Source organism: Schistocerca americana, chromosome 1, assembly GCF_021461395.2.
Source record: "Schistocerca americana isolate TAMUIC-IGC-003095 chromosome 1, iqSchAmer2.1, whole genome shotgun sequence".
NCBI lineage: Eukaryota > Metazoa > Arthropoda > Insecta > Orthoptera > Acrididae > Schistocerca > Schistocerca americana.
This window is the reverse complement of record NC_060119.1, coordinates 1,087,134,495-1,087,158,330: the sequence shown is the minus strand read 5'-3', so window position 1 is coordinate 1,087,158,330 and position 23,836 is coordinate 1,087,134,495. Positions and strand designations below refer to the sequence as shown.

The 23,836-nt window shown below is 43.6% G+C and overlaps 1 protein-coding gene and 1 non-coding gene across 2 annotated transcripts in view; both read right to left on the bottom strand.

Moving 5' to 3' along the window:
• Nucleotides 1–23,836, bottom strand: part of LOC124617826 (RNA-binding protein 24-B-like) — a 349,098-nt gene that overhangs the window by 174,093 nt on the left and 151,169 nt on the right. The gene's annotated exons all lie outside the window — the stretch shown is intronic.
• Nucleotides 14,795–14,869, bottom strand: Trnat-ugu. Its single transcript has one exon. It is a non-coding gene; the product is annotated as a tRNA-Thr (tRNA).

Below are 23,836 nucleotides of genomic sequence, written 5' to 3'. Positions count from 1 at the left end.
ACGTATCACTGCCTTCGTTACGCAAGGATGCCCACATGAAGTGCAGCAGTGGATTTAAGTTCCACGGAAAAGTGTGTACGTGCGCCGACATGCGGCAGCAATGGACGCGAACGAGAATAGAGTGCTTCCACTATTTGTTTCCCCGAGTGCGGGCGCGAATCCGGTGCGTCAAGAGGCAATCCTCCAGCGAACTACATGCTCTTAGGTTGTAGTTTGGTAGCGACGCCAAAGTCATTCATACGCAGTGCCTATTACAGCAGCCCTTGAAATTACAATTGTATTTTCATTTTGTTCCCACCTGTCAGCAAGCCATAAATTTACTCACGTTTTCGTTGTGAGTTATAGAGCGAACCGCTTACAGAACCGACAAGGCAAATAAACATTACTGGAGTGCCCTGCAGACTATGAAATCAGCAAAACGGCACAGTTTAAAGCTCTTGGCACTGTATATGTGTAACAAACCGAGTTCTTCGTGCAGTACTCATTGCGTGTAGACAATCCTGCGGTCAAATTTTATACCGACATTTGTCAGAAACATACGATCGTCAGTTACCTCACACGACTGAATCACCTTCAAGTTGTTTAAATACAAGAATGTAGTGTATTAATTCACTTAATACTTCTAAAAGGTATGTTCTGTGGTAACATGCACAGTTACATAGATCTTGATTACTTTAGCAAGGAATGTGCCATGATTTTAATTTTTTTTTGTTCTAACAATGAGTTGTATTATATAGTTCTCAAAATCAAGCAAGCAAGCAAAAATCTGCAGTCTGTTGACAATTAGTGTAAATAAAAAAAATCTTTTAAAAAATAGAACGGCTCATGCTCGTATTATTTCTCCAGATTCAACAAATATCTTCTACAGCTGAAGTGCTGGTTTAATGATAAACGGTTCATTTAACCAAATTTCCAACGTTAGTCATAGAGACTTTCACTTTAAATGCAGCAAGTAGCAGATAAAAAATTAGTAAGAAGTGAGTGTCACGTTCCAGTGTTTTTTTCATGTCATTTGTCTAAACAGGTATAACACACAGCCTAGATCTAGCTTTCTTTCCCATCCAAACGTTCGCAAGCAGCAGTAATAGTTGCAGACAGAAATCTAGTTTCATCTTCTTATACGTTGCTCTATGTTAATTCATCACAAACTCGTTACATCAGCTTAATACCTCACTGATGAATGAACACTTCCACTACAGGGCTCTAAACTGCTCATCGTACAAAAGCCAACAGTCTCTCTCGATTTCGTGGAATACGACTGTTTCAACATTATTGTGAGATGCAGCTACACGCACCGTAGGACTGACCGGCCAAACAGCACTGAACCATTAAAATGCAAGGAGGAACTCTTGTTATCGAGCAGCTGGGAAAAATATGGGACACAACAGATAATAAAAAATGGTTTTAATTGTCCTTATTCAATACGCAATGCGATACACCGACTGTCAAAGAGGCCGATCTGATCACACGCTCTCCATCAGAGCTGGTACTTCTGATTGACAGGTAGTAAGGATGAAACATCCATCAGAAACAGTAACATTCTATAGGCAGGTAGTACACTTGTCCGCAGTTCACCGTTAGTTTCACAGCCACCACGACTTAATATTTCGAAACTCCATTCCACAGTAACACCTCACTGTCTGAACAGAGTCAATGCCCTGTTTTTATTTTAATGAGCACTAAACTGCACCAATTATTCGCCTCAGTTTCTCTCCTCATTCAGCTTCAGAGAACAACGATTTCTCTTTAAACACAGTTAAGTTGCGTCGATTATCTATGACAATTTAAAATTACAAGGGTCATTTCGAAAGCATGTGCACCGTTACAGCGGCGTGATCAAGTTGAAATTCACGTCAGTTGTGAGCGACACTTAGGCGTGACGCTCGTGTATGTGTCTGCTGGGTCGCGTGGCGGCATCGTGAGCAATTCAGTTTGAAAATGGAACCTGAAACCGATTCAGGGCGGATACACGTAGTGACAGCGTTCCTACATCAAAATCGAATCCTTACGTGGAAAGAACCCTACGGAAATTTACAACGCTGTGAGAGAGGTATGTGGGAATAGTGTAGTGGATCGTAACACACTATCTGCTCGTTTACGTGATGTTCACGTAAGTGCTGAGCACAACCTAAAAAGTGGAAGGCCACCTACTGCAACGGACTACACCTCTCAGGTTATTGTTAATGCCATTTTGAGAGAGGATCGACGAAAAACATGAGAGGAAATTGCATATGAGGCCAGAAAGTGTGTCACTTCGGTTTAAAGAATCAAAAAGTTGCTGCCATATAGGTTCCGTATTATCTGGGTGAAAAGTAGAAAGCAGGTCAACAAATAATCGGACAAGAATTGCTTTGGCGTTATCGAAATGAAGAAGAACGGTTTTTGAAAAGGACTGCTGCACTTGATGGAACCTGGATATGAGACTTTGAGGCAGAACTGAAGCCTCAGTCGCCACAATGGAAAAGCCCCGACTCTCCTTGCTCGATAAAATTCTGCCGCCAATAGTCGAAGGTGAAAGTGGTCATGGTCTTTTGTATATCACGTGAATGGAATCACAGCTATAAATAGTGTGCCCCAGAGGACGTCTGTAACAGGTGTAATGCTGTGCGATGTGAGATCCGCATCAGATGGGACTGACGGAGGAAAGACTAATTAAGTTCTCTAATAAATTTCAGCTAGTAACAGCGAATTCTCTGCTCAAGAACCACAAGAGGAGGAGGTAAACTTGGAAAAGTCTATACTATTGTGAAATAGGGGTGAGAGTGCTACAGATATGATATGCGAATTGGGGTGCTAATAATTAAAATAAAGACTTTTTCGTTGCTGGTGGATATTCTCGTGAAATTTGAATATCTAACTTTCGCCTCTGAGTGCGAAAATATTCTGATGAAGTCTACCCATATAGGGAGGAGTGATCATCACAACAAAATAAGACATATCAGAGCACGCACAGGACGATTTCAGCACTGGTTTTTCCCGTGGGTCGTTCGAAAGGGGAACGGTAGAGAAATAGCTTAATGATTCGATGAATTCTCTCTACCAGGCTCTTTAACTGTGAACTGTAATCATGTAGATGTAGTTGGAAATCACCTAGGTTGTTCGTTTAGACGCCCAAGTGGTAGGTAATGGCTTGAATGATGAGTAACAAAAAATGGTTCAAATGGTTCTGAGGACTATGGGACTCAAGTGCTGAGGTCATTAGTCCCCTAGAACTTAGAAATAGGTAAACCTAACTAACCTAAGGACATCACAAACATCCATGCCCGAGGCAGGACTCGAACCTGCGACCGTAGCGGTCTTGCGGTTCCAGACTGTAGCGCCTTTAACCGAACGGCCACTTCGGCCGGCGATGAGTAACAACTTCCATCATTAGTGCAATAACATATTACTTATGACCATTAAAAGGACGAAGTCTGGTGTTCCAAAAGATACAGAAGAGGGGAAACAAAAGAGTTACAAAGGGATGAACACCTTACCATCTGCCGTCCTAGATGCCTGCATGCTTCTTCGGCCACTGATGGATCTCACCCAGCGCAATGCCTAACAAGTTAATGGCCTCAGCCAAGGGGACAATGCTATCTGTCCAAAATCACAAGGAATGAAGTGTACCTTTTCGTCAGTGAAGTCACTCAACAGCTAACATTTTACGAGCTGGGAGAAGCGGACAATGTTAAAAAAAAAAGGTTCAAATGGCTCTGAGCACTATGGGACTTAACATCTAAGGTCATCAGTCCCCTAGAACTTAGAACTACTTAAACCTAACTAACCTAAGGACATCACACACATCCATGCCCGAGGCAGGATTCGAACCTGCGACCGTAGCGGTCGCGCGGTTCCAGACTGAAGCGCCTAGAACCGCTTGGCCACACCGGCCGGCGGACAATGTTACCCGCCGAAAGTAGGAGTAAGGGACTCGTCTTCTCATGGGGGCGACACCAAGCTCAAGTGAAACATTTGAGAAGTACGCTGGCACCTGCATTCAGGGGCCCACACAGATAAAGTAGAATGCTTTTTCCTTTTCACCAGGCCAATCGCTCCAAGATGCGCTCGGCAACTGTTTGATTTCATTGGAAATACGAGCAACTAATGCACTAATCTATTTGGTTCCCTTTTAGTTGTTATTCTTCATGAAATCTGTTCCAACCCTACAAATTTGTTGTTGGTTTATCTTCACCAAACTGGGGCCAGCAGTCATTAAACAGGTGACAGAACAAGTGGGTCACTGCATCATTTCGTCCAACGTGGTCTCAGCAAAGAAAATTACTACACCAACTATCTGCGAAATGTCGCGAAGTTTGCTACAGAAAATTCGAAAAATGAGCTCTTCACATGTACTTTCTAGTGATCGCATCGCTCAGTGGACGCAGTGAATTTGGCACTGCACTGTTATTCTGCAGGAACTACCCTTGGCCAACGAAGCAAAATTATCATTACTCGTAAACTATAGCAACTTGGTATCTTAAAGAGCACGTCGGTCAGTTGGATGGCGGAAGCGAGGACGCCAGTACTCATTGGGCTCCCGTTATATTCCTGCACGGGTGGCGGGCATTAGCGGCGGGCGGTCGGGGGAACAGGTGGACGCAGCGGCCGGCGATGGGCAAGGGCCCGAGCCGCTGTTCCTGAACACCCCCAGCTGTTGCGGAGAGCCGGTTTAAAAATACTGCCGGCCAGCTACTGTTTGCGTCCGCTCGCCGGAAATGTTAACACAGGGCGGCCAGCGCGCCGTAAAGTTAGCACTAACAAGAGACGCTGTTCCGGCGCAGTTTCTGCCGACCGCCGATACGTCCGCCATGGCGCGCCGCCAATCACGTCACCGCCGACCTCTCATCCACGCCAGCCCCTTACCGTAGTTGCCACTCCGCCAGGTTTACCTAAGGCTTACCGCGCTCTTTGCAACACGGCGACGTTTCTCCTTTGCATACACATACCGATCAGCGCAGAGAAACAGGAAAATTTGAAATTATTAGAAAAAATGAAGGAAACATAGAAAACTTTTATTTGATGCTGAAATTTGTGTGCTACAAGAGCGGGAATTTCATTAGCCGTACACATTCGGTAACTCGACTTTGTAGATTTTGCACAGCACGGCGTAATGTGTTCTCCGAGATGTTTGAAACGTTTTCTTCAATCTGAACCTTGAACTGGGCAAGGTTTTTTGGTCTAATCCGGTGTACAACGCTCTTGAGATGTCCCGACAGTCACAGACTGAGAGGTCTGGAGATCATAGTGGCCAAGCGATGTCAGCATTCCTTGAATTATGCGAGCCCCAAACAACCTCTTGTCCACTCCTGTTCTGTAGTCTGCAAATCCTGACACTGCCCTCTCAATACATATTTCCTTTAGTGTCTTTTTTGTTAACAATATCAGTTTATTACCAGGCGTTAGCAGCATTCACTCAGTTAATTCTACGCAGAAATCCAGCCTGCATCTGGAAAGCACCTCCGTGAGTCTTGTGCAAAAACGCGTGCACTATTCTGCTGCATCCATTTTCAATAAGCTGCCACAAGAATTCAAAAAATCCAGGCACTTTCAGGTCCAAACTGAAGAGATCCCTCATGGCTCGCTCCTTTTATTCTGTCAAGGAACTTCTGGAAAAATTAATTAAGCTAATTCCTGTGTTACGTTGTTGATTATGATTATTTAAACTTACACCTACAAGGCATCCAAAATCAACTTCAAAAGTTGCAGCTTCTCTGCGCCACGCCACCCAGTACCACGGGTCCAAGAAGTCTTCGTGCTCCTAAGTCAAAACAGTACCTTGTATTTTGGAGTACATAAATATACAAACTATGTATCCTCCGGATCTGAATGTGCACCGTCGTTTTTTACACAAAGATCTATACGTCCCAAAGCCTTTTTAACATGTTGAGGAGCATCACAGGAGTTATACTTTCAAAACTTTTTTCAACGTTTTTGTGCAACTTTTCGTTAGTTTTCTTCCGATGTTAAACCCCACGGGACTTGATTATTCCCCATAACAAGTTGACTGGCGTGATAAGGTACACTTAAGATTTATGGCGAAGAAGCCTCAAAACTGTTCACCATCAAGCACTTGAATAGCACAGTATGCTGGATCTCTACGCTAATGTAACCACAAATGATCCACATTTCTCTTGACTTCGTGCTGAGGCATTAAACTCGTTTGCAAGAATTCTGATCGACGTAGGAAAAAAAAAAAATAGTCCGAACAGGTGTCGTGATAACATCTCGGCCCACATCAGCGATTGAGATGGGTTCCTTTCCAACGCTTGCGCATAATGAAGGCTTTCCTTGACTCAAAATCCACATTCCTCCTGAGTGAACTACGATATACAGCAGCAAATAACCCACTTGAGTCAGTCATTTGGAAATTATGCCAGCAAAGCACGACAGACTGCAATTCGCTGTTACATGTTGTTGTCAGATAACTGATTCATTAAAATCAGTCTAATTTTTTTTTACTGAGTACCGCCTACTTGGACCATGGTTTCTTTCCCCAAAACACGTTGACGCTGTGAACCCATTCAGATATATAATTTTAATAAATCCTTTTTTAATGTGGTCGTGCATTCTTGAATGCGGTATTTAAAGTTCAGTTGCTCGTTTACTAAGGATTCTCTGGAGACTACTCAGTTGACGAGCGACGCCGACACAGTCCCTTTCCCAATTCCCTACGCCCGCTACGCGGCCTGTCTTTTACACTACTTGAGACAAAAGAACGTTTCTCCCCATCACGACGAACTGCTTTACGAGGTGGGGCCTTGCCAAAGCGATCTCTAAGCCCAGCCATTATCTCCGCCGTTGTTTTACGTGTCTGCGGATGTCCGTACACCTCCACACACATCATTAATGGCTCTTCAAAAGTGTAACTGCGTCCGCTAACGTCAGCCATGGCTTCACAACTGAAACAACGCAATACTGAAGCAAAAGAATAAGATTTTGACAATAATACCTTGCGTCATCTCAAAGCAGGGATATCAGAATACATACTTCCATACTGCGGCCGTTGGTCGTAAGGAAAACGGCTAGAATACCCACACGACCACATAACACAATAACCTAGAGACGAGACCTTGTGGATCGATCTCAATGACCGTGCAGACAAGAGTATCTTAGAGCCCTGCATGAAGAGCACTTGCGGTGACGAGAGAACGGGCAGTACCGAGTTCACGCGACGAATGATTCCACAGACAATAATAGTGAGGCAGACGACAGTAGGAGCGGTAGAAGATCTGACGATAGCGGGACAGACGAAGACGAAGGAGCGACGCGGAATAAGGGCTAACCGTAAAGCACTAACATAGGCTAGGTGATACACTGCAACAGCTAGCTACTAATGTTGTTGAAACAAATAACCCAATCCTCGTAAAAGCCGGGATTGTTATGTACGGCAATTGTCTGACATTTATAAAATTTCACATAACTCATGCCATAAATTCTACATAGGACAGACCGGAAGAAACTTCAACGTCAGATACAAAGAGCAAATTACAAAACCGAAAAACACAACGTAAAAGTCATAAACGAGGCCCATCTTCCATATTATGCACAAGGGCCAATCATGAACATCTATGAAGAAATAGAGATACTTCTCATGCACACAATAAGCCTCTAAATTCACTGAACGAACAAACTGACCTCAAGCACAAAAAATATACTGAAAATTTCTGATGATATTATAAAGCAGAAAACCGGTAAAAATATGCAAACCAGCAATGGATAACACGCATCCATAGTAATAACATAAAAACCGTACAACAAAGATATAACACCAACAAAATATCAAAAATCTTAACCCATAACCATAACAAAATTATTGCGCATAAATAAAAATGAAATACAAAAATGTCAACGCAAACCACACTGAATTTCAGATAAAAAACACAACCAGAACCAAACCAAAGAAAATAAAACAATAGAATTTCCACATACCACCTACATCCAGTCGTAATTATGTAAACATGTAATATCGCTGATCCACTGCCATCCAAGCTGTCAAGGGGGAAAATAACGAACAACAACTGACGTAATCTATACCTAACAATCAGATACAACAATACGTCTACAACGAGCGTCCAAGTAACGTCTATGTACAAATTCCTAAAAAGATAGCATATGGTAGCGTCGACATTACAAGTAAGGTAAAAATATCAATCGAATGTATAATATCTATACCATCATAGTTACAGTTTACAATATCAAGACTATCATCTATCAATGTATTTGCAAAACACCTGACGATGGCAATATGCCGAAATGAGCTTATTGTGATTAATGCAATAAAACTCACACAAAGGTCAGTTACTGGTATATCACTATAGTAATCATGTAACTACAAGATATATGTTGCACTCAGTCCCCTTCCCCGAAAAGTGGTGCAGTAAATTCAGTAAATTGCCTGGCCTCTGTGCCTGAAGGTTGCCACACTGTCTGAAAGCTTGATAGATAGATCAGTGCAAGGCTGTCATCTGTCTTTTAGAAGCGACAACCATGACTGGCTTAAGAACCTACGCAGAGAAAACTAATGTTACGACAAATATAAAAAGTGCTCAATGTGCTCCAAAACATTAATTAATAGATACCGGCCAAATTGAGGGCATAAAAATATCAAATGCTTTGGGGAGGCTATTCAAGAGAATGGTTTAGAAAAAACTGCACGAGAGAAGAGGATATACAAAGTGTAAAAAGCGTTTGGTATAATTAAGACTCGCAGAAAAGGAAAGAACAACAAAGGACTAAGAACTGAAATTATAACGTGGTCCTTAGAAACCCTCAGCGCACGAAGAAGAAACACAAATAAAGCAACTATTTATTTCTCCAATCGTACAAATTCAAGTGGGGTACTGGGGTTTCTCAGACACCTTTACGCCGCAAACTAACGTACGGTGTATGACACCAAACAGTGAACCAGTGTTCTCTATTCCTTCCTTCCTATTCCATTCACTGATGGTACGCGGGACGAGACTGTCAACACGCCTTTACAAGTGCCCGAATTCCTCCATTTTCAGCGGTTTGGTACTTTGGATGAGGTAGTACGTTTCGTGACTCGTTTTGTGAAATGGGCACCCGGAACTTGGAAAGGCTCTCCGCGACTCACGACGTCTCCAGTGCAGACTGTTAAGCTTCTCTGTGACACTCTCACGACTAAAACAAAAACATAATGAGTCGTACGGCTCTTCCTTGAATCCCTTCCACGTCCTCAGTCAAGCCAACTTGGTAGGGAACTCCCAGAGCGACGAACAACATCCAAGAATTGCTCGCACGAGGGTTTTGTGACTCACGTCAGGATAACAGTTCCTAAGGATTCTCACAATAGAGCTGCGTCCTGTTCCTGTCTTCCCCGCGGTAAGATTTATGTGGTCGCTCCAACTTAAATCGCTCCGGACAGATATTCCTAAATACTTGAATACTGCGACTGATCGGCGATCGCGCAGTCAAAATTTACCGTATCGTATCCATTTAAGCGAGTAACATTACACTTGTTTTGCTGAGAGTGAGATGTCAAAGCTCCCTGAATTTCAAACCAAGTTTATGGCCCACTATTTTAAGCTAGGCCAAATGATACCTTTATTTCTGATTGTTATCTCCACTACGAACGACACACAGTTCGCATGGAAAAATTTTCAAACTGATCGCATTATTTGTTTGGCTTTCCCGCCTGCACAACAGTATTTTCTTTACCTTGCGACCGTTCGAACTTCATCGAAGGTCCTTTGGATATCATGAACGAACAGAACACGGTTTCCCATGGTCAGTATTTAGGGAAACAACACTTTCTGGAAATTTTTAAAAGACGACTTATTTATTTCCTCAGCGTTTTACGAGGTGTGATGGTGTATGTGATGTAACACGACAGGTAAAGGACGATGTGACCACTGGACACAGCGCCACAGGTTACTCCAACATATTCATGCTACATTATTTCACAAACAGCCTCCTGATGATAAAGTCTAAAACTTTCGAAAGGCGCTGGGGAAATAATAAATAATTATTGACTGATAGTAGTACACTTGTTGTTTCATTTAATCTCCAGAGAAGTCATCATTAGCTATTTAGAGTGGACACCGACAGACAAGGTGCGATGCTCACAAACTACATTCACACTCCAATATTTTTCCTGTTCTTTACGAGGTATACTGCAGAGTGTCTCGTTACACCATTACAGAAACGCTTCTTCTCTTCGAATGCCAGCAGAGATGGGGGAGTGGACCCCAATTAGTCCCAATCTTTCTTACAGACAGTACATCTTGAGCTACTGAAAGATCAGCGCACACCAATGAGCTTAGCGACCAGCTCGGAAACCTCGCATCGTTCTCTCGGTGAAGACTACTACACTCCCTGTACCAGTGCTGTGAACTGAATTTTAAATGCCTAACTGTATCCAGCATACGACTGCGACGAATGCCTTCGCAGTGCAGTGTTGTGCCTGTGTTGTTACGAGTGAGAACGTACAGAATGGAAGCCGGCTGAAGCGACGCAGTGGTTGAGAAGTCGTGCCCGTTCGCCGGAGGTTTAAATCGCCGCTACGTTCTTCCGATTTAAGCTTTACGTGGTTTCCCTATGGCACTATAGAATACGATGGGATCGTTCCGGTCAATAGGAAAGAAAAAAGGAACGTCGTGTTGACGAGAGAATCAAGAGACGGAGGACAAGCTTACATTGGGGAAAGACATCGAAGGAAACTGATCGTCATCGCTTCAAAGGAATCACCATTTGTCTTAAGCTAAATCTGTATGGTCGAACTGGTGTGCTCCCGAATGCGAGATCATTGTCTAAACCACTCCGTAAATTCGCTCCGTGCACTGAATAGGTTATAGCTAATTTCCCTCTCCGTCCTTGATCAACTGTGGTAGGTTTACTGTGCGGGTAACACCACAGAGATCGTCAGGTCGCGAATAACAGTTACTAATACCCTCATAGCCTCTGCCTGTATAAGACATATAAGACAATACTGATAGGTCTGAAATTTAACCTCAAGCACCTTGCGCTCAATATGGTGGTCAGTAATTATTGCATTTGTCATCCAGCCTCTTTAAGAGCAACACATACCACGCTGAAGCTTTCACTCATGGAGAAGAAAGAAAAAAGAACATTAAACATCTTTTTTTCGAGAGCATCGTATTACGTTGTTTGATGAACACCTTAGTTATAACGCCCGTGTACGTATTTTCGACGCATAATATGCACTCAAAAACATGCCAAAAATACACAAGGTGTTTCCGTGATGATGTCACAAACCTCCAAGGATGATGGAGGCAGGTGAATGTATGAATTTGAGATGAAGGATCCTGATCCGGAAATGAGCGAGTCGAAAGTTATAAGCGAAAATCGTTTGATACCTCTGACAGTGGACCTCTTCTGCTGCAAGCTCTTTGCTTTCCACATTTTTGGAGGAGGTAGTGTGTTCCCAAAGAAGAAAAAAAGGACAAGTAAATAGAGTTCATAGAGTTATGAGCACTTACTCATCTTTGGTACGGTAAAATACATCTCTTCTACTGAACAAGGGCTCATTGCTCTTAAGGTATACATTCTAGAGCCTATGTTTACCAACCAGTCTTTTCTTGTTTTGGTCTGTTCTACATCCTCCCAAAACACAGAAAGCAAAGAGCTTGTGGGGTGAGAAGTCCATCGTCGGAAGTATCAGAACGATTTTCGCTAATAACTTGCGACTCTGTCGTTTCCGGACCAGCGTCCTTTGCCTCAGATTGATACATATAACATTCTCTATCAAAGTTTGTAACATCATCCCGGTTACATATACCCTTCTCCATCATTCCCGAAAGTTTGTAACATCACGAAGTCATCCTGTACAGGAAAAGGTAACAGCGAATAATATGTACACAGTCACGATGCAAGAAGCAGGACACATTTGTATTCCGGGTCACATATACCACAGGGGCAGAGGAAATACTTAGGATGGTACCGTATTTTACGGACTATAAGACGCACGTTAATTTTTAAGTATTTTTTTCTATAACATCTTTACCATTTTTATTACTAGACTGGAAACCCAGCTAAAAGAATTCTTACTTTATAAAACCGAACTGATCTCCAAAATCTCTGAAAATCCTCATCTTCTACTTTTGGCTATTTTGCATTCAGTCCTCTATTTGCACATTTTTGCAGTTACTATCTACTACCAGGTAATCGACAACGGTTTTTTCCGTTCGTGGAGGGCCGAAATGCCGTTCGGCTACTGCGTTTCCATGTTCCTCTGTATAAGCTGTTACTTTCAATGTATAGCCCGATTCATATGAATACCTTTTATTTTTTCGATTACGAAACCAGCTACCAACAAAAATATTGTTCTGTTACCGATAACACAAATCACTTTCAATTCAAGTTCACTGGCGCCACAGACTGCAATGACGCATCACAAACCCAGAACACTGTTCTGGGTTTGTGATGGGGGAGGGATCAGTGTTAGCAAGCTTGTGAACCCCCGTAACTCATATTCGTCGCATCGCTGCACTGCTGCTATCAGTTGAATCCAATGTTGCCAGATAGATACGTTTACCGCGGCATAGAATATATGACCATTTTTAAGACTGGTGGGAATGTTAAGTCAAACAACGGACATTTTATATTAATTTAGCGTATAAGAGGCACCTGATTTTTGGAGGTAATTTTTCGAAGAAAAAGTACGTCCTATAGTCCATAAAACACGGAAACATGTCATCGAGTGATAAAACAACATTCAGTGGTCACTGTGAAAAGTGTAGTTAACGTCGTCACTTTATTCTTAATTATGGCGCCGAGTCTCACATTCGACAACACTGTTTGGTCTCAAGAGCAAAACAATGCACCCACTTTGGAATAAGTGAACAAAAATGGCTCTTTGAACTTCCTATTTTCAGACTGACAGCCTTACTATTTCACCACAAGTAACTAAATCGGCGGTAATAGATCCCTGACAGTTTGTTTCAACCAATCACGAAACATAATTCCGCATACGTCTCTAAGGCGACGTCTCAGTGTTGTCGCACCTCTATAGACCTACTTTTTTCGTCTGCATCAGTTTGCACTTCGTAATGCGCTGTCAACGTCAGGAAGCACCTTTCATCGACGCTACTATTAAGTACTCAAAAATATGAAAATGCTTCTGCGAATAACTGTTCTCTAAATACGCCCCATAATACCTTAGTTACGCAGAAATGAAGAGATCTGCAAAGAACTGATTAGCGCGTAGAGCTGCATCAAACCAGTATTCGGAGTGAAGCCCACCACAAGAAAAAAAAACTGCATCTATTTGAACAAGACTACAGTACACCAAAAAATCGTAGTAGCATGTCAAGCTGACGTCGCTCTTGTATAGAGTAACAATAAACAGCAGTTAACGAGACAAACAGGTGACCTAGATCAAATCTCTTCCCTGGGCAAACGTCTAATGGTCTGGAACAGCAGTTAGCTTCGTAATATTAAGATGTCTTTCCATGTCGATTTAGGCCAGGGGGAGTCAACGTTTTTAAACTACCGCCCACTTTTGTATCTCTGTCAACGTTAGGTTGGTGCATTACGTTCGTAGCGTTTTTCCATAAGTTTAATAAACATAACAGAGACTTTAGTCATCACAAATATATTCTCCTTCACTATTTACTACAGTCTGCCAACGCTGGAGTAGCTTTTCGATTCCACGACTGTAGAAATCACGTGACAGACGAACTCATCGAGCGAAGATCGGAGCGCATTTTCATCCGTGTTGCAAGTTCCCTGAAGGTTGTTCGTGGGAAAGCGGAAAAGGCGAAATTCTGAGTGTGCAAGATAAGGTGAACAAGATGGGTGCGGAATGATTTCCCAACTCTTGTGTTTTTATCAGTCTAGCACAATGCGGGTGGGCATTATCGTGGAGTAGCATCACTTCACGCAGCCTTCCAGCTAGTTATTCTTAGACTGTGTCTACATATTGATAATAAATGTGTGCAGTGATGGTTACACATCGGGGAATAATTCGTAGTACACCACACCGTCGTTGTTCCACCACATGCATAATATTCTCTTTTGTGGATGCGCGCAGCACTTTGTATGGGGAATTGCTGCTTTGTTTGGGTCAACCAGTCCTTTCTTTAACTTATGTTAGCATATCTCGAGACCAGTAACGTGCAGGATAGAAGTGGTCGGTGTTGTTCGCGAGCCAGCCGACGACGGGCAAGCAGAGATGCACATATAGCCATCCGCCGATTTCTGTGATTTTGGCTTACAAAATGAGGTACCCATTCACCCCATTTTTTAACCGTCCCCATCGCATGCAAACGTCGCACGACGGAGGAATGATCACAATTCATAACGTTTGCCACTTCTCGCGTATACTGACGTGGACCATTGTGGATTAATATGCTTAAACGATCTTCATCAAACCCCGAAGGTCTTCCTGAACGTGGAGGGTCAGTAATGTCAAAACGATCCTCCTTAAAACGAGAAAATATATTTCTTCACGTGCTCTTTCTAATGCCCTTATCCTCATACACAGTGCAGATGTTGCTAGCTGCCTCCGCAGCTGTCACCCCTCTACTGAAATATAACAGAAAAACATGTCCAAAAGGTTTCAGTTTCTCACTTGACACTCCATTATCTAGACTCCACAGCTGCACTCATCATCTCCAAATGACAAAATGACACTATGGAAACTCAAACAGCAACAGTGAACTACAAATAAAGAATTACAATCGATAATATATAAAGATAGTAACTGTTCTCGAAAGAACAGATATCATTGATGACCGTGCAGCTTCTCTAGAAACAAATGACAATTAATTGAAACCCTCAGCTGCCGACACGTGTTGATTGATATACCTCGATGGGGACAGCCGAAAGTGTGTGTCCCGACCGGGGCTCGAACCCGGGATCTCCTGCTTACATGGCAGACGCTCTATCCATCTGAGCCACCGAGGACACAGAGGAATAGCGCGACTGCAAGGACTTATCCCGTGCACGCTTCCCGTGAGACCCACATTCCCAACTGTCCACAATCTACATACGTAATGTTCCTAATAGATATTTGCCCATCCACTCATTACTCGCGCACACTATGTAGATTGTGGACAGTTGGGAATGTGGGTCTCGCGGGAAGCGTGCAAGGGATAAGTCCCTGCAGTCGCCTTATTTATCTGTGTCCTCGGCGGCTCAGATGGATAGAGCGTCTACTATGTAAGTAGGAGGTCCCAGGTTCGAGTCCCGATCGGGGCACACATTTTCAGCTGTCCCCATTGAGGTATATCAACAACACCTGTCGGCAGCTGAGGGTTTCAATTAATTATCATTTACAATCGATAAACAAATCCATAGCAACCAGAATATCAACATGTAAAACAAAAACGCTATGAACTTATACACCAACCTAAGAATAAAATTTTCGAACCGCCAACTAGCTTCTCAGTAATGGTGATTTATAAAGTAGGCAAGCAAGTTCACTTAATAAAATTTATAAAGCAGCTTTACAGCAGGCTAAATCATATAACTGTAATTACTAACCGAAGACGTGGCCAAAATTTGAACCTAATGAAAATGGTTTTAAACTCCCTACCACCTACGACCCACCATGAAGACTGTAACGCCCTCTAGTGGGCGGTAGGTATCAGGTTGGCTACCACTGGTTTAGGCTAACGGCGGTCTGGTTGCCCACATATCACATTAAACAAAATACGAAAACGAAGCAACAAAGTTCACAAATTAGTTTGCAGAGAGATGGTGACGAAACGTTTTCCACTATGTCAGACAACGGTTTGGCGTCGAGTAGGGCATTTGCTCAACGGCAGTCACGTTCATGGTGAATAAAGACGCATCTATTCGGATTGTGCAATGTGGAATACAGTCAAGAAGAGAAAAAGATGGAATGTTATGTACAAGTTCAGCACTGAACACCACCACAACGATTTACAAATTATGTTCCTGTGGGGCTATGTCGGAAGTGGGAAACTCTTTTAAGACTGGAATGAATGGCACTGAATTCTAGAGGAAGACACAGCGTTACAAATACCGAAAACCGGAAGACTCGGATACTGTTTACGGAAGCCAAAAAGAAGTACGGACGCAGCACGCGATGCGGTGTGGTAGATTTTCGAGATTGTCTACTCACACCTCTATGAGTCTCAGTATCAATCTTCCTAACGGATTCCGAAAGGAATGCGCAGACATTCTACATTCCATAGTACCTTAGAGAGATACATTTTTTAACGACTGGTGCTGGATAATAAACCGGCACGGAAATACGTCTATACAGATCCTGCAAAGGGATGCTATTCATAAAAATGACCTCTTGCCTCTTTACATATGAGGTCTCGGGTTTCAGAAATGAAGCAGTAATTTCTATTACAGCGCCTACAATAACAAGAGACAGACAAGGAACAAGAACTTTTACGGAGATAGCACTTCTCTGAGAGAAGGCTATAAATTGGCCGCAGGCAATGAGAACCTCCCAGCAGCTCCGGTGGCAGCCAAAACAGAAGACTCGAAGCTGTCCTGAAATAGGCAGGAATGTGCTAACAGCTGCGCGCCAACCCAGAAGCGCCTTCCGGTGCGTTCTCGTGCCGCGCCAGCTGAAGTGCAACATACTGTGGGCAGTGCAGGTCCGTAACACAACTCACAAGACACTATGCTGGCGCAAACGAAGTACAGAACGTTGTGCTACGGTATGTCAAACTCGAAAAATAGCAATCCGACAGTTACTTGCTCTTACACACGGCCAGGTTGAGAAAGATTGCTGATATATGTACAATACTCTATTTTTCGGAGTTAAAGTTTTATATATACATAACCTAATAGATAATGCCGGAAGTTCAATGCGGCTTTTCGCGGATGATGCTGTTGTATACATAGGACTAGCGACCGTGGAAAACTGTAAGGAAATGCAGAAAGACCTGCAGAGGACCGACGCTTGGGGCAGGGAGTGGCAGTTGCCTATCAACACAAACATATGTAACGTTCTGCGAATACATAGATACAGAGACCCTTTATTCTATGATTACGAAATTGCAAGCCAATCACTGGAAGCAGTTACTTCCATAGAATACCTAGAAATATGCATGCTGAGCGATTTGAAATGGAACGACCACAAAAAAATAATTGCGAGAAAGGCAGATGCCAGACATATTCACTGGAAGAACCCTCAGGAAATGTAGTCCATCAGCACAGGAATTCGACCATTCCTTGAATACTGTTCATTAAGGGAACCGTACCAGATAGTATTGATAAAGGAAATATAGAAGATCCAGAGAAGAGCTGTGCGTTTTGTTACAGGTTCACTTAGTAGACACGAAAGTGTCACAGAGATGATCAACCAACTTCAGTGGCAGATACTGCAAGAGAGGAGTTCTGCATCAAGGTGTGGCTTATTGTTAAAATTCCCAGAGCGTAAATTCCTAGCACAGTCAACAAATATATTCCTTCCTGCTAGGTAATATCGTGGAGGGACTATGAAGACATAATTACAGAGATTCTATTCCACACGGAGGCTTACCGGTCACCTTTCTTTTCGCGACTGGAATAGGAAAGGCCGGGGGGAGGGGGGGGGGGGGGGAGGAGGAGTGAGAGTGGTACATAACGAAACCTCCGCCACACTATAAGGTGACTCGCGGAGAACCCTGGTTAAATTCGCAGTCCCACTTGCAGGATCTCGCCCAGCCAATAATGTGCTGTTCAGCTCGTCTCTGTTTACTATGTAAGTGAAAAAGGTAATTTATCTCGAATACAGTAAACGTAATAAATCAACATGTACATAACGTCATGTTTTTACTGCTTTGAAGTAGTAAACATCCGAGATGCAATTTCTTCAATCAGTTGTGAGCGTGCCAGAGACGAATATGCAGAGAAATCAGGTCATACAGCAGACAATCATCATTTACAGCTTACGTGACAAAATCTTAGAATATCGTCAAAACTGGAGATGTCATGTAGAAGGATTGAGCGATGAACATGTGCAAAAATCGGTCTACTAGTAGAAGCCTAGAGGGTTCCGCAGAATGGGAGACAAGCAAGGATCGAGTCTAAAATTCACAAAAAGTTGAAGGACCAATACATAAATTTGACATTATGAACTTTTCAACCATATTAAGCTGTAGATAGTAGTATACGTCGACGAACGTCGCCAAAACAAATCGCAAATGATCGAATCTCTTCAAAAGAAAATGTTACAGATTTTGCATCTTTGGTAACAACGAGTCTACGAATTAGAAACGGATAATCCAACGTCTCGTCCAAATCTTTTTAAGAAACGAGGAATGTTTCACTAAAACACATTCACATAGTATCTTCACTTAGGGAAACATGTCTTAAGTATTGGAGTGTTTTAATATTTTTTTAACGCTCCGCACAGCGTCATTAGCAAGTAACACAGCTTAAGTCGTATTTCTCGGGTAATAGAAGGCTGTTTTTCAATGTTCACAGCGCCAATCGACAAATGTAGGTCGTGTATTTTGAGTAGGAAACAGTGTAAGAAAGTCAAAGAGCGGTGTTTACAATAGAGACCTGGAGTATCCACTGCTATGCCTCGCTTTTCAGGCGCTGATAAACAGAACACGGACTGGGTCTGTAGGCCGTCTTGAAGCCAAGACGATACGGGCCTCGGGGGTTTCCGGTTCAAAGGCGACCCGGTACAAACAGCTCAACGCCCTACACGACTCCTGTAAGGAAATATTGTCGCTAAAATTATCGCTACAGCCATCAACATCACAAATGGTTCAAATGGCTCTGAGCATTATGGGACTCAACTGCTGAGGTCATTAGTCCCCTAGAACTTAGAAATAGTTAAACCTAACTAACCTAAGGACATCACAAACATCCATGCCCGAGGCAGGATTCGAACCTGCGACCGTAGCGGTCTTGCGGTTCCAGACTGCAGCGCCTTTAACCGCACGGCCAATTCGGCCGGCATCAACATCACAGCAGGGCCCTCTTCAGGAAAGGGTCATCACACATGAGTACTAAATGGTCACTGCAGAATTACTTTTTTGTTGCAGTTATGAACCTTGTTTGAAAAAAAAATGGCTGTGAGCACTATGGGACTTAACATCTGCGTTCATCAGTCGACTAGAACTTAGAACTATTTAAATCTAACTAACCTAAAGACATCACACACATCCATGCCCGAGGCAGGATTCGAACCTGCGACCGTAGCAGTCGCGCGGATCCGGATTGAAGCGCCTAGAACCTTGTTTGATTGAGATAGGTGTGCGTCACACATTAAACAAGAGAATTTCCCTATCAACCAGTACAACAGGGGTGAGAGTTGGGCCGACACTCAGAATGCCTACACTGAAAAAACTGGTATGGGTGCACGAAAAATATTCACCGTCTGACATGGCTGTATGGCAACTTCCAGAAGATATGAAATATGGCACATGCAGCCAAAAGTGTTTGTCCTAAAGTGTTAGTACAAGAGAAGCTGCGTATTCTTAGAATGCCACGAAGTCTGTACGATGTCTAAGCATTATCGTATTCCTGTTGGTAGTGCCCAAAAAGTACAGCGAAAATGCTGCAAAACACATATGTACAGAAACCGTACTCTTCATAAGCTGTTACCGGAACATCCTCTGAGAGCGTAAATGGGGAATTCTTGGAAGAAAGACGACGTAGTTCTCACAAAACCCAGCTGGGGGAAATTAGAGAAATTGTATACGAAGAACATTGTGCAACCATTTTGCTTCTACTTTTGCATAGCTATAATAGTGCGGATCGAGAGAATAAGATAAATGAGAACTTAGGGAGCTTGTAGAAGCATACAAAGTCATTTTAGCCGGACGGGGTGGCCGAGCGGTTCTAGGCGCTACAGTCTGGAACCGCGCGACCGCTACGGTCGCAGGTTCGAATCCTGCCTCGGGCATGGGTGTGTGTGATGTCCTTGGGTTAGTTCTAAGTTCTAGGGGACTGATGACCTCAGAAGTTAAGTCCCATAGTGCTCAGAGCCATTTGAACCATTTGAAAGTCATTTTTCCCTCGTTCAATACGCGAATGGAACAGGACAGAAAGGCGATAATACTAGTAGGATGTACCCTCCGCCATGCACTGTGCGTTTATGTAGATGCAGCATTTATGGGGCGCTGTCGATACGCGTACACACTCGAAAAAACCCACTGCACTAAGACAATTGCGAGCAGTACTGCAAGATGTGTGGATCAATATCCCTCCAGAACGATTCCAACGCTTCGCCGTGTCGATGCCTCATCGTATTACTGGAAGCTTTAGGGCTCACGGAGGAGCGACATGTTGTAGTTAAGCACCGATGTTAGAATTCACACTTGACACAATACTTCGTATCGATTTCTCTTCTGTTATTCCGATGAGTGTTTATGGCCAAAACGCGTCAATAAAGATTTTGTAACAAGCAGATTCTTACTATTCAGCGGTCTTAAGCAGCATAGATGCTAAGTATTGTTTGCATCTTTACAGAAACCAGAACTGCTATAACAAGGATATGAAAGGGAAGCAGTAGTTGAAAAGAGAGTGAGACAGAGCTGAAGCTCATCGCCGATGTTATTAAATGTGTACACTTGGCAATCTGTAAAGGATATCACGGAGTACACTAGCAAGGGAATTAAAATTCAGGTAGAAGAAATAAAAACTTGGAAGTTTACTGATGACACTGTAATTCTGTTAGAGACGCCAAGAGAGCTATAAGGTTAGTGGAACGGGACTGACAGTGTCTTAAAAAGAGGTTACAAGATGGACATCGACAATGCAGGATATAACGGCAATGGAATGTAGTCGAATTAAATGACGCAATTCTGAGGAAACTAGTTAGGAAATGAGGCACTAAAAGTAGTAACTGAGTTTTCTTGTTTGAGCAAATGATTGCCGAAGCAGTGATTCAGATGGATACAGGTTTTATATTTTTTTAAACAACGATGTACAGATTTTTTGTTAAAACTGATTGAGAGAAAGAAAATGTTGTTCTGTGAAGGTGTTCCGTGTTCTTTTCTTTCTCGCAGTCAGGTTTAACTTGGATATCATGGCATTTAAACCTTCAGACCAAGTGTTTCCCCTACATACACTCTTCATCCTTATATATATAATTTTATGGTCCAAATGGCTCTGAGCACTATGGGACTTAACATCTGAGGTCATCAGTCACCTAGAACTTAGAACTACTTAAGCCTAACTAACCCAGGGGCAGCACACACATCAATGCCCGAGGCAGGATTCGAACCTGCGACCGTAGCAGCAGCGCGGTTCCGGACTGGAGCGCCTATATAATTTTAATCAAAAATTGTATACACAAGTGCACAAGTGTGCTATTTTGTTTTCTTCGTTGCGGTCAATTTTAAGAGGAAAGAGAAATGTTGTATTTATGGCTTATCGACTTATGATTATACTATTACAATCCAATCCGAATCATCCGAAGCTTTGCAGTCCTACCCGTTCACACATTAAAATTATGGGAAATATTATCACTGAAGCTACAGTTCTCACACAACCAGCAGCTGGAAAGGTCTATCCTGTATCCCTTATATCAATGATCCCAACCGATTTACCCATTCATTTTAAGTGACTTTATTTCCCAATCGAGGTTTCGTTTGCAGTAACACTAGACTAGGGTCAAAATGGGAAGAAAGGAGAGTGGGAGAAAATAGATAGAGAGAGGGATCAGGAGGAGATGGAGTGGAACCGAGGGCAGAGGAGAAGATGGGAAGTTAGAGAGGGGTGGAGGAGGAGAGGTCGGATTGAAGGAGGACATAGAAGCAATTCAGAGGCGGGCTGCTGGATTTATACCGAGCGAAATGGCGCAGTGGTTAGCACACTGGACTCGCATTCGGGAGGACGACGGTTCAATCCCACGCCCGGCCATCCTGATTTAGGTTTTCCGTGATTTCCCTAAATCGCTCCATGCAAATGCCAGGATGGTTCCTTTGAAAGGGCACGGCCAACTTCCTTCCCCGTCCTTCCCTAATCCGATGAGGCCGATGATCTCGCTGTTTGGTCTCTTCCCCCAAACAACGGAACCCTGCTAGATTTGTTACTGGTAGGTTTGATCATCACGCGAGTGTTACGGAAATGCTTCAGGAACTCGGGTGGGGGCCTCTAGAGGAAAGGAGGCGTTCTTTTCGTGAATCGCTACTGAGGAAATTTAGAGAACCAGCATTTGAGGCTGACTGCAGTGCAATTTTACTGCCGCCAACTTACATTTCACGGAAAGACCACAAAGATAAGATAAGAGAGATTAGGGCTCGTACAGAGGCATATAGGCAGTCATTTTTCCCTCGTTCTGTTTGGGAGTGGAACAGGAAGAGAAGATGCTAGTTGTGGTACGAGGTACCCTCCGCCACGCATCGTATGGTGGATTACGGAGTATGTACGTAGGTGTAGATGTAGATGGACAAAGAGAGGACGGGGCAGGAGACTAGGACGTAAATAGAATTACCATACATGTTTAGCAACTGCGAAGCATTGCCGGGTTCACTAGTAGAATATTTAAAGTGTTAGGAAATCTTTTCTAAAGGTATCTGTCTGGAGTGTATCGGGTGAACCGTGGACGATAAACAGTTCAGACAAGAAGAGAAAAAAAGCTTTTGAAATGTGTCGCAACAGATGAATATTGAAGATTGGATGTTTAGATTGTATAACTAATGAGGACGTACTGGATCGAACTGAGTCTGAGGATAGAAGAAATTTATGGTACAAACTGAGTTAAAAATGGAATCGTGGAATCGGTTGATAGGACACATCATGGAGCATCAAGGAATCGTCAGTTTGGTAGTGTGTTTGTGTGTGTGTGTGTGTGTGTGTGTGTGTGTGTGTGTGTGTGTGTGTGTGTAAACGCGCGAGCGCGAGGGGTGGTATAAAATTTGTAGAGGGAGACCAATGCTCGAACACAGAAACCAGATTCAAAATTGTTCGAATGGCTCTGAGCACTATGGGACTTAACATCTGAGGTCATCAGTCCCCTAGAACTTAGAACTACTTAAACCTAACTAACCTAATGACATCACACACATACATGACCGAGGCAGGATTCGAACCTGCGACCGTAGCGGTCGCGCGGTTCCAGAATGAAGCGCCTAGAACCGCTCGACCACACCGGCCGGCGAAAGCAGATTCGAATGGATGCAGGTTGCAGTAGCTACGAAGGAATTAAAGAGACTTGAACACTATAAATTTGCTCAGAGACCAAAATCAGCCACTCTTCAGAGTGAAGATGACAACTAGAGCAGTTCTAAGGGCGTGGTGCTCCGTTGTGAGTAGTATAAAGTTGGCAGGCCTCCTGCGCGACCTTGTGTCATCACGCGCAGGGGTCCGGTCGGCGAGACGAGTCAGTAGCCTCGGCACTGCAGGTTAGGACGCCGGCGCTCTCCGCACGGCGGCAGCCGCCTCGTCTATTCCTGTATGTGTGCCGCAGCAGGGGGCGCCGCCAGCAGCCAGAGCACTGACCCAGTGGCGCGCAGCCGCCGTGTGTGGCGCCTGCCCTCGCCTGTAGCTCTGCAGCTGCTACGCTTTCCGAAATTAAGGCTTACTCTTATACAGACTCACCCGTCACCACGCAACTGACGTGGGCCGCGACATACTTTAGAAGCTCACTCTCAGATCACAGGTGACGCGAGATTTTGAGGTCATCCGGTTCTTGGTACGCGAGCGGCTGCGAACGGGTATGACATCGCACTATAAGCTCGCTCCATTAAAAGTCGATATGACGCGTCGCCGTCTGCAAACGGCCCGCGACGTCCTAGGGGCATCGGCAACGAAGTAGTCATCATCATCATCATCATTTAAGACCGATTGCCGGCCGGAGTGGCCGGGCCGTTCTAGGCGCTACAGTCTGGAACAGCGAGACCGCTACGGTCGCAGGTTCGAATCCTGCTTCGGCCATGGATGTGTGTGATGTCCTTAGGTTAGTTAGGTTTAAGTAATTCTAAGTTCTAGGGGACTGATGATC